Source organism: Chiloscyllium plagiosum, chromosome 25 (genome assembly GCF_004010195.1).
Source record: "Chiloscyllium plagiosum isolate BGI_BamShark_2017 chromosome 25, ASM401019v2, whole genome shotgun sequence".
Lineage (NCBI taxonomy): Eukaryota > Metazoa > Chordata > Chondrichthyes > Orectolobiformes > Hemiscylliidae > Chiloscyllium > Chiloscyllium plagiosum.
The window spans coordinates 41086813-41097270 of NC_057734.1; positions in this window are offsets into that span (position 1 = coordinate 41086813).

Consider the following 10458-nt stretch of genomic DNA (forward strand, 5'->3'; position numbering starts at 1 on the left):
CCACACAGAATGTGTTGTATCATCCGGCAGCACACTATCATTTGTTTTACATTTTGGGAATGCTGCAGCCATTTATTTATTTTATTTTTGTTCACTTTTGCTAACAGTAAGTAAAAGCTTGTGTTTGGAATTGTCTGATTGTCTGCTGTCTGTGATGTTCCCCTAACGGACAATGACAAGCTGCAAGTATACAGTGGGCATTGGGGGCAGGGCAGTGGTAACCTAGAGAGGGTGTTTAGACAAGATAGAGTTAACGACAGGTAAACTGTGTGGTCTGGCGATGAAACAGCAACAGGAGAGCTTCTACCAGACTGCTTAGACTCAGTGGACTGGTCCATATTCAAGAACTCAGTGGTCCACTTAAAAGAGTATGCAACTACGGTATAGACTTTATTCGTGAGTGTGGTAAAAACAATGACAGCAGATGCTGGAAACCAGAATCTAGATTAGAGTAGAGCTGGAAAAGCACAGCAGTTCAGGCAGCATCTGAGGAGCAGTAAAATCGACGTTTCGGGCAAAAGCCCTTCATCAGGAATACAGGCAGAAAGCCTGAAGGGTGGAGAGATAAGTAGGTGTGTGCTGTAGACATTAATCCAAAAGTCCCCCAACTGGAAATCATGGATGAACTGGGAGATTCAATCCCTACTGAAGTCCAGATCGGAGGCATTCAAGTTGGGCAATCCTGACCGATACAGGAAATTCAGATATGATCTAAAATTTAATCTACATATAGAATGGACAAATCAAATGGGCAATGGTAGCTTGGAAGGTCACTTGTACATTATTGTGGACATCTTCCTGAAACAAGACCTTGTGAAATCAACTAGAGAACAGTTTTAGATCCAGTATTGTGTAGCAAGACAAAGCTAATTAGTCATCTCACCATAGGGAAGGCAGATGCATAGCAGTAGTATCATTGGACTAGCAATCCAGGAACTGAGAGAAAGTGAGGACTGCAGATGCTGGAGATCAGCATTTCAACTAGCAATCCAGGAACCCAGGCTGATGCTCTGTGTACATGGATTTAAATCTCACGATGCTGAATGATGAAATTTTGTGTTCATAGAAACATAGAGTCCTCCAGCACAGAAACAGACCCTTTGGCCCAAACTGGTCCATGCCCACCAAAATGTCCATCCATGCTAACCCCATTTCCCTGCACTTGGCCCATGTCCTCTTAAACCTTATTTATCCATTTAATAAATCTGGAATGAAAAACTATATCATCCCCTCGTCATGATTCCAGCAAGCCACTCAGTTGGATCTAACCATTTTCTGAATTAGTGGTGCTGGAAGAGCACAGCAGTTCAGGCAGCATCCAAGGAGCTTCTAATCATTACGTAATCTGATAGAATGAATGAAACCGGAATAACAAAGGCACCAAAAATGACAATGGAATACATAACCCAGTTGACCTTGCTATGTTCTCCATATTAAAGTCTGTATTTGGCTTGTCAGAATTGGGAGGGCTGCCCATCCAGTAGTCAAGAAACAACCTGCCATAATCATTCTCATAGAATCATATCCAACAGACAAAATCCCAGAAACCACCATCACCACTCCTGGATATGTCCTGTCTCAATGAGATGGTAGCACAGTGGTATTCATTCAGAAGGGAATTGTCCTAGCAGTATTCAACATTGACTCCAGACTCCATGAAGTCTCGTGTATCAGGTCTAACTAGGGCAAGGAAACCTCCTAATTACCCCATAACTCCTTAGCTGATGAATAATTTCTCTCTATGTTGAATTCAAATTGAAAGACATTTTGGGGGTGGCAGGATATTAATGTCCATCATCAAGAGACTTTAATAGCACTACTGTTAACTGTGCACACCAAGTCATAAAGGACATAGCTACTAAATGAGCCTGTGAAAATCATGAGGGAACCAACAACAGAGAAAAAAAATCTACTGATTTTGTCCCCACCAAACTACCTTACCGGATGCTTCTATTCATGACAGCATTAGTGGAGTGACCAACTTGTGGAGACAAACTGCTGCCTCCGCAATGCAACACAAATGAAGAATTGGATGACAGTGCTCTCCAGAAGTGGCACTTACTCAAGAGTAAACTGCTCACTGGCACTACTGAGGAAACCCAGACTTCAGTGTAAAAGACAAAGCTGAATCATTTGCAGCCACCTTTAGCCAGAAGCGCAAGCAGACTTTGCAGTTCAGCTTCCCCCTAAGATCACCACCATTACAGATGGCGGTCTTTAGCTAATTCAATGCACTGGACTCTTCAAAGGCTTTGGGCCCTAACAACAGTGTGGACATGTTACTGAAGACAGTGCTCCTGAAATATCTGTGGCCCTAGCCAAGCTCACCCAGTACAATTAGAACACTGTCATTTACCCAGCATGTTGGAAAATTACCCTGATATGTTCTGTTCCCAAAAAGCAGGACAAATCCAACCCAGTCAATTTCAGCTCCATCAGTCAACTGACGGTCATTAAAAAGTGATGAAAGATTTTGTTGACAATGCTATCAAGCAGCAATTCCTCAAAACTAAACTGCTCACTGGCACACAGTTTGGGTTTCACCAAGCCCACTCATTTCCTAATCTCAATACAGCCTTCATGCAAACATTGACAAAAGACCAAAACTCAATAAGGGAAGTGAGTGTGGCTCCCTTGACACCAAGGCAGCATTTTACAAAGTATAACATCAAGGAGCAAGGAGAATAAATGGAAATAAGGGGGGAAGCTCTCTGCTATTTGGAGCAATACTGAGCACAAAGGAAGACTTGATTGGATTCTCTACTTGACTATAGCCGAGCATGTGGTGCTGGAAAAGCACAGCCAGTCAGGCAGCCCTTCATCAGGAATGAGCCTTATTCCTGATGAAGGGCTTATGCGCAAAACATCGATTCTCTTGCTCCACAGTTGCTGCCTGATTTGCTGTGCTTTTCCAGCACCACACTCTCGACTCTGATCTCCAGCACCTGCAGTCTTCACTTTCTCCTGGATGATTATAGCTCCAGCATCACTCAGGGAGTTCATCAGCACATGCAGGACCAGTAATTTGTACACAGTCAGGAAAAGGAGATCACATCAGGAGTGAGATCCAGTCCAAGTAAGTATATTGTGAAATTTCAAGGCAGTGTGGAAATTCAGTGCAGGATATATTGAAGCCCAGGATCACAGGCCTAGTACAAAAGAAAGAGAGACGTCACAGGAAAACTATAAATTCATTGGTTAGTTATAGCAACTAATTTGACTATCTATTATAATTACTTTAAGATTGAAGGTAAATAGGGGAAATATTTACAGATTACAAACTTAAAGACCAGTATGAAAGTTTAAAAATCAAATTAAGAACTAAGTAAATAAAATAGAGATGCCAGGTTAGGTGATGATTTGTATCTGCATGATGTGGGAGCTGGTGAACCCCAATGTAGTTCATAGTGATCACATCTATAGCAAGTGTTCGTTGCCTGAGGAACTCTGACTCCGAGTTGATGAGCTGGAGTCTGAGCTCGAACACTGCAACACTTCAGGAAGGGGGAGAGTTACCTGGGTGCTGTTTCAGTAGACAGTCACCCCCCTTAGATGAACTACCTCAAATTCGGTCAGTGGTCCGGTTCAGGAGGGTGTGACTACCAGTGAGGCAGGTAGAGGGATTTGGGAGTAGTGCTCAAGGAGCCTCAGCCCTAGAACTTGTCTAACAGGTTTGAGACTCTTGCTCCCTGTATGAACAAGAATGGGGGCTGTAGGAAGGATAAGTAAACTGAGCATAGCACTGTGGTACAGGGAGACATTCAATAGAGGGGAGAAAAGAGAAAGAAGGCATTTAGCATGCCTTCATTGCTCAGACCTTTGAATGTAGGAGTTGGCACGTTATGTTGGGGTTGTCCAGGATGTTGGTGAGGCCTCTTCTGGAATACTGTGTCTAGTTCTGATCACCCTGCTAAAGGAAGAATATTATTAAGCTGGAGAGGGTTCAGAAGAGATTTACCAGGATATTGCCAGTAATGGAGGATTTGAGTTATAGGGAAAGTCTGGATAGGCTGGGACCTTTTTAACTGGAGTGCAGGAGGTTGAGAGGTGGCCTTATAGAGGTTTATGAAATCATGAGGGGTATACATCAGGTGAATGGTAGTTGTCTTTTCCTTAGTGTGGGGAATTTTAAGACATATTAAGTGAGAGAAGAAAGATTTAAAAAAGACAATTTCTTTCCACAAAGAGTGGTTCATGTGCGGAGGAGATGGTGGATGCGGGTACAGTTACAACGTTTAAAAGATATTTAGATAAGTACATGAATAATAAATGTTTAAAGGGAAACGGGTCAAGCACAGGTAGGTGGAACTAATTTATTTAGGGATTAAGGTTTGGCAATGACTGGATGGACCGAAGGGTCTGTTTCCATGCTGTATGACTCTGACTCTATGAGTTTCTTGGACTAATTCAGGAGGCACAGCAGAAATTCATCCCAAGGAAGAAGGAACATACTAAGGGGTGGATGAGGCAACCACAGTTGACAAGGGACGTCAGGGTCAACATAAAATCAAAAGAAAAAGCATATAATGTGATGAAGGTTAATGGGAAGCCAGAGGATTGGAAAGCCTTTAAAAACTAGTAGAGGATAATTAAAGAAGCAATAAGGAAGGAGTAGATGAAATATGAGAGTTAGCTAACTAATAATGTAAAAGTTCTTTTTAGATATATAAAAGGTAAGAGAAAGGCAAGAGCGAACATTGGACCTCTGGTAAATGAAGCTGCAGATGTAGTAATGGGAAACAAAGAAATGGTGGAGGAATTGAATAAATATTTTGCATGAGTTTTCATGGTGGAAGCCACCAGCAGTTCATACCAGAGCTTCAAGAGAGTTGGGGGCAGAGGTGAGTGAAGGTGCTGAGAAAACTGAAAGGTCTAAAAATGGATAAATCATCCAGACCAGATGGGCTGCACCCCAGAGTTCTAAAGGAGATAGCTGAGGAGATTGTATAGGCATTGCTGTTGATCTTTCAGGAATCTCTGGATTCAGGGAGTGTCCCAGAAGACTGAAAAATGCTCATGTAATATCCCTATTAAAGAAGAGAAGGAGGCAGAAGATGGGAAATTATAGGCCGGTTAGCCTGACCTCAGTTGTTGATAAGATTTTAGGGTCCATTGTTATCAATTTGCAGAATGCCTTATTTCAGTTGCAATCCTTATCCCTAACAGTCGGTAATCATTTTAATTCTCTACTTTGCTCCCATCTTTTAGTCCTTAGCCTTCTGGAGTATTCCAATGAAGTTCAAAACAAAATTGAAAACCTTGTATCTCATCTTTTGGCTGAGCGCTTTACAGCTTTCTGGACTCAACAGTGACTTCAACAATTTTAACCATGACCTCTGTCCCAATTTTATTTCCTGTGACTTTGCTGATTTTGGTTTATATTTTTCCTTTTTTTGTTTACACTTGTCTGCTGTTGATGATTTTGCCAATCAGATTTCACCTACACATGTCCCATTACCATTTCTATTGGCCTTGTACCATGAACATTCTAAGTTTTCATAGTATTTCATTGTATTGCGGATTACTTCATTTATTCTTTATTCCACCCTCCTTTCATTTGCTTAAAACCTGTTAAATCTGTTACTTTTCCCAGTTCTGAGAAAGGTCATCGGCATCGAACATTAGCTTTTTCTGCCTCCACAGATCCTACCGGACCTAATGAGTATTTCCAACATTTCTGTTTTTATCCCAGTTTTGATGGCTGCTATAGGCTGTAATCTGATCTCAGCCAAGGTACTGGCTGTTGAGGAAAGGATAGTGATATGACTGGCCCAAATGACCCTGCTTAGAAGGCCAGCTAAGTTCCCACTCCTGCTTTCCATCCTGACCTGCTATTCAATTATCCCAACTTGGAAAAAGACCCTTAGATACTGATTGAGTATGTGGTTGGCTGTGATGGTTCTCACTAAAAAGTGATTCCTACATTACAACAGTGACAATATATAAAATGTTCACTTTGGTCGTGGAGCATGTCAGGACATATGAGGATGTGAAAGGTACTCCATAAATACAAATTATTTATTTATTGATTATTCACTGTACAGCTTACACTTGGTGAACAGACACTTCAAGAAAGTAGCACTGAGTCTATGATTTCAGTGGTGCTGGTTTCAAACATGGATCACTTTGAGAAGGCAGAAGGTAGGAGGGTGCATTTGGAAGGGATTCATACTGCTGCTTTATAGTAAAAGGAAGGTAAAATATACATATTGAGGTATGGTTGCTATTTGCTATTGGCATAAATAATTAAGTGATGTAACTGAACGTTATGATTTGGAGATGCCAGTGTTGGACTGGGGTGTACAAAGTTAAAAAATACAAAACACCAGGTTATAGTCCAACAGGTTTAATTGGAAGCACACTAGCTTTCGGAGCGACGCTCCTTCATCAGGTGATAGTGGAGGGCTCAATCCTAACACACAGAATTTATAGCAAAAATTTACAGTGTGATGTAACTGAAATTATACAGTGAAAAATTGATTGTCTAAGCCTTTCATCTGTTAGAATACCATGATGCAACTTTTTAACAAAAGGTTTTGTGATTTACACATGAAAGAAGTGAAACTATCACGGTATTCTAACAGCTGAAAGGCTAGTGTGCTTCCAATTAAACCTGTTGGACTATAACCTGGTGTTGTGTGATCTTTAACTGAACGTTATACATCATTTGATGGGAAGTGTCAATGCAAAATAGATCAAGGATGTGAAAAGCAGGTTGAATTCTTTATACTGTATCCTGACTTTCTCTTGGGACATAAGTTTTGACAGTTTATTTGTGTTAAATATTTCAGGTTCTCATACAACAATTTCCGTTGAAAGGGTGAGTCAGACAACTTCAGTCTACATTGCCAACAGATGTTTCAGGTGAGTTTTTGCAACAGCTTCACTAAAATTATCACTTGATCAACTGTGACGTCATTATTGTATAAATCGACATTTGAAATTAAAAAAATCCTTCCAACGACAGGGCTTGACTTAAATGCTGCACCTGAAACCTGAATCATCAAGTGTTAGTGCAGAAGAAACCATTTCCATTCATTGGTCCACATGAGTTGTCTGTTCTGTGTGGGTGTGACTTAAACTCTGCGCATCTTCTTGGGAACAAAGTTCATATTGTCTGCTTAGCATCATGTGTCATATTTTAAGGCATATAAGGCATATGTCTCTGAACTGAAAAATTGAGGTCTAATCCTATTGCAACGATAGCCCCAATATGCGGTTATTAACTTAAAAATGTGGAGGGAGTTGCCAACATGTGCTGACTGTAGGCCTAGTTTTGCTAAGGCTCTTTGACAAAAGACTGATTCAAATGCTGCCTTCATATCATGGGCAATCACTGTCACCACATCTCTCAGGATTTAGCTCTTTTGTCTATGTTTGAACCAAGGCTGTACTGAGGTCAGGCACTGAGTGGCCCTGATGGAACCCAAACTAGGATACTGAGCAGGTCATTGATAAACAGGTGCTGCTTGATAACACTGTTGATAAGCCCTTCCATCATTTTTGCTGGTGATCAAAAGCAGACTGACAGAGCAGTAATTGGTCAAGTTGGATTTGTCCTGCTGTTATGAATAGGACATACATAGGCAGTCTTCCACAATTTTGGGTAGATGCGAATTCCTGCACTGGTACAGCTTGGCTAGGAGGGCAGCTCATTCTGGAACACAGGTCTTTAGTGATGTTACTGGAATATTGTCAGGGCCCATAGCTATTGGAATTACCAATCCTTTTGGCCCATATATGTTGCTGTATCTGTGAGTGTATGGTAGTGTGAGTGCGTTAATGAGTATGTTATATCTGAGAGGTGTGATAGTGTGTATTAGTGTTAGTGAGTCTGCTGCATCTGTGAGATTGTATTAATATGTGTTAGTGAGTTTGCTGAGAGTGAGCTATATCAGTTTGTGTCAGTGAAAGTGTTATATCAGTGTGTCAGTGAGTGTGCTGTGCTTGAGTGTTAGAGAGTAGTGCTCTGTTGGCATGTTTAGGGATTTGCTGTATCTGTGTATTCATATTAGTGAATGTGCAATATCTGAGTGTTTATAGAGTAATAGAGCTGTACAGCATGGAAACAGACCCTTTAGTCCAACTTGTCCATGCCAACCATATATCCCAACTCAATCTAGTCCCACCTGCCAACCAGATATCCCAACTCAATCTAGTCCCACCTGTCATATCCCTCCAAAGCCTTCCTATTGATATACCATCCAGATGCCTTTTAAATGTTGCAATTGTACCAGCCTCCACCACTTCCTCTGGCAGCTCATTCCATACACGTACCACACTCTGAGTGAAAAAGTTACATCTTAGGTCTCTTTTATATCTTTCCCCTCTCACCCTTAACCTAAATCTGGTTCTGGACTCCACCACTCCAGGGAAACGACCTTGAGTATTTATCCTATCCATGCCCCTCATGATTTTATAAACCTCTATAAGGTCACCCTTCAGCCTCCGACGCTCCAGGGAAAACAGCCTTAGCCTATTCAGCCTCTCCCTATAGACTCAAATCCTCCAACCCGGTCAACGTCCTTGTAAATCTTTTCTGAACCCTTTCAAGTTTCACAACATCCTTCCAATAGGAATATCCCAACAGTGGCCTAACCAATGTCCTGTACAGCCGCAACATGACATCCCAACTCCTGTACTCAATACTCTGACCAGTAAAGGAAAGCATACCAAACGCCTTCTTCACTATCCTATCTACCTGCGACTCCACTTTCAAGGAGCTATGAACCTGCACTCCAAGGTCTCTTTGTTTAGCAGCAGTCCCTAGGACCTTACCATTAAGTGTCTAAGTCTTGCTAAGATTTGCTTTTCCAAAATGCACACCTTGCATTTATCTAAATTAAACTCCATCTGCCTCTTCTCAGCCAATTGGCCCATCTGATCAAGATCCTGTTGTAATCCTTCTTTGCTGTCCACTCCACCTCCAATTTTGGTGTCACCTGCAAACTTATTAACTGTACTTCTTATGCTCACATCCAAATCATTTATATAAATGGCGAAAAGTCGAGGACCCAGCACAGATCCTTGTGGCACTCCACTGGTCATAGGCCTCCAGTCCGAAAAACAACCCTCCACCACCACCCTCTGTCTTCTACCTTTGAGCCAGTTCTGTATCCAAATAACTAATCCTCCCTGTATTCCAAGAGATCTATCCTTGCTAACCAGTCTCCCATGGGGAACCTTGTCGAATGTCTTACTGAAGTCCATTTGGATCACATCTACCGCTCTGCCCTCATCAATCTTCTTTGTTACTTCTTTAAAAAACTCAATCAAGTTTGTGAGACATGACTTCCCACACCCAAAGCCATGTTGACTATCCATAATCAGTCCGTGCCTTTCCAAATACATGTATATCCTGTGCCTCAGGATTCCCTCCAACAACCGACGTCAGGCTCACTGGTCTATAGTTCCCTGGCTTGTTCTTACCACCTTTCTTAAACAGTGGCACCACGTTAGCCAACTTCCAGTCTTCCAGCGCCTCATCTGTGACTATCGATGATGCCAGTCTTCCAGCGCCTCATCTGTGACTATCGATGATGAAAATATTTTTGTAAGAGGCCCCGCAATCACTTCCCTAGCTTCCCACAAAATTCTAGGGTAGACCTGATCAGGTCCTGGGGATTTATCCACTTTTATGTATTTCAAGACATCCAGCACTTCCTCCTCTATAATATGAACATTTTTCAAGATGCCACCATCTATTTCCCTACATTCTATATCTCTCATGTCCTTTTCCACAGTAAATGCTGATGCAAAATACTTGTTTAGTATCTCCCCCATCTCCTATGGCTCCACACAAAGGCCACCTTGCTGATCTTTGAGTGCTCTTTTCCTATGTTAGTGAGTGTGCCATATCTGAGTATGTGAGTCAATGAGTATGTTCATGAGTGCATTTGTTTATGAATGAGTGTATTCACGAGTGTGAATTAATGAGTTAATGAGTGTGTGTGTTAATGAGTGAGTGATTTGGTTAGTGAGTGTGAGTTAGTGAATGTGTTCATGAGTCTGAGAGTATGAGTTACTCAGTGTGTTAGTGAGATTGTGTTAGTGAGTGTGTGAGTGCGCCTGTTTTAGTATGTTTTAGAGAGCATGTTCGTGAGTGTGCAGGTGAGTGTGTGTGTGCTAATGAGTGAGTTAGTGAGTGTGTTAGTGAATGTGTTAATGATGAGTGTGTTAATGAATGTGTATTAGTTACTATGTGTTAGTGAGTAGGTAAGTAAGTGAGTGTGTTAGTGTTTTTGTGTGTTAATGTATGTGTTCTAGAGTATGTTAGAGAATGAGTGTGTGCGTGTTAATGAATGAGTGATTTAGTGAGTGTGTGTCAGTGAGTGATTGCATTTTAGTTAGTATATGTTAGAGAGTGTCAGTGAGTTGTGTTATTAGTCAATTGTGTTAGCGAGTATGTCAGTGAGTGTCTATTAGCGAGTGCGTGTTAGTGAATGTGTATTGGAGTGT